This window comes from Gouania willdenowi, unplaced genomic scaffold, assembly GCF_900634775.1.
Source record: "Gouania willdenowi unplaced genomic scaffold, fGouWil2.1 scaffold_354_arrow_ctg1, whole genome shotgun sequence".
NCBI lineage: Eukaryota > Metazoa > Chordata > Actinopteri > Blenniiformes > Gobiesocidae > Gouania > Gouania willdenowi.
Window position 1 is genome coordinate 183,666 of NW_021145116.1, and position 2,259 is coordinate 185,924.

Sequence of the window (2,259 nt, forward strand, 5' to 3'; positions counted from 1 at the left end):
CAGAATCATCCTCAAACTGGGCAGAATGTTTCATTTAAAAACAATGTTTCTTTGCTGGAAAAACTGTAAAAAAACAAAAACACACCTGAAACAAGTATCGTGGAAGGAGAAAACTAAATATGACTTTATAGAAAAGCAAACTGGGTTTGTTTAGTTTGATTTTCTCCAGTTTTTAGTTTTAAACCGTTAAATGCTTGAATCCAGTGGAATCACTTTTACAGACGATAGACTGAAAGGTGACGTTAAAGATGGAGTTCAGACCTCCAACAGAAGAAGAAGAGATGCTGTGGGGACGTCAAACATCAGTTTCAGGATCAACTCATGTTTACTCCTCATTACCGTGCAGTGTGCTAAACAGGAGGGAGTGTGTGTGTGTGTGTGTGTGTGCACTACTTCAGTAAAAAAAAATTCTTCAACTTTGTGTTTTGTTTTGTCAGTACCTTTATTTTATCTACAAGAAAAATAATACTGAGAAAACAAAAGGAAAAATATCATTCTTTTTTCCTCTAAATCTTTCTTATTTTTATTTTCCTCAGTTATTTTCTTAATTTGAAAGTAGATTTTTCCATCACTTCACTCAATTTTTAGTTGAGTCTGGATGAGTGTGTGTCATTCCATCCCTCCTTTTATCCCTCATTTTATCTCCTTTCATCCCTCTCTTTATCCCTCCTTTCATCCTTCCTTTCATCCCTCCCTTCATCTCTTTTCATCCCTCATTCCATCCCTCCTTTTATTCCTCCTTCATCTCCTTTTATTCCTCCTTTCATCCCTTTCATCCCTCCTTCCAATGCTTCCAGTTGATTTGATGACATTGCACTTTTGTGGCCTTTTCGGGGCTCGTCTCATGCTTTAAATTGAAATAAATCGAGTCGTGTGAACAGTTCTAAAACTTTTACGGGACTTTGTATGGAGAAAAAAAAACAAGTATTAGAAATTATAACAGACTTTTTTAATATTAGAGCAGATTTATTAGTGTTGTACAGCTGAGTCGTGAAAGACGTTTGTTTGTTTTGTGAAGTACGGTAGGTGTTGCATCATTTGTTCTTAGGAAATGATTGTTTTAACACTTTGTGCAATTGTTTTGTTTTTTTACATACGTCTGTTTCAATGTTGAGGCTTATATGAAAGAAAATTGAAACTAAAAAGATAATCATGTCCAAAACGGTAATTTCATCTTTTTTTTTAAACCATCTTTTTCTCTAAAGTTTTCTCCTTCTAGACTTTTCTATGATCACAATTTTTCAATTCATCCAACTTTGTTTAAATCTCAGGCTAAACTGAGCTGTTGCAACAATATAATCTTTATTCTTTATCTTCATCAGTAGCATATTAATATTTCAGTGACATAGTTTTTTTAAACGCATTCTTTGCTGATAATGAAACAAATGCCAAAAAACAAAAAGACCTAAAACAAGTGAAAAACTAATGCAGACATAAAATGTGATTCTCTCTCATTTCAATGTCAGTATTAAATATTATTTTGTGACGGATGCAGCATCTCTAGCAGGGTTTTATGAAACGCACATTGTCGTCAATAATGTGATTTATTTTTGAATAATAAAAATATATGCACCAAATATCTCACGTGTTTTTTTACAGTGAATTCTGTCATCAATATACGCTACATTGATAAGCATTGATCCTAGGGATGTAACGATTCACTCAACTACTCCCGATACGAGTCGATTCACGATTTATTTTACAAAATGGGACTGTAGACAAATTTTTTTTTTTGGGAAAAAAACTAGAAAATACTGTATTATTTTCCTTTTATTTTTCATTGTCAAAAGAATTCCTTGATAAACTATTAAAAACAATGCAATTTAACTAAAAATAAATCTTGAATGAAATAAATAAAGAAATAATACAAATGAAAATGAAGCCTATTAATTTAAATTCTGGTTCTATAATAAAACAATGCAAACTACATAATAGTTATTTTTCTTTTAAAAGTGCAACTGAAAATGTTTTTTGTGCCTTAACAATTGGACTTTAAAAAAAAAAAACCGTGATTGTACTAATTTACGTCATATTTGTTTGGACCAGCAGAGGGCGCTGGTAACAGTGGTCGGTTGGCATGCAGATATCTTTCAGTGAAGAAGAGAAGCTACGCTAGCAGACAGAGCTAATAGAAAAACGTGACTTTTACAGATATTCAAGTAATATTACAGATATTCTTTCGGTGCTAAAGGGGTAATGAATCATTATTAACATGTTTAAGAGTAGAGGCAGCCAGAAAGAAAGTATTAGCAGACTCCG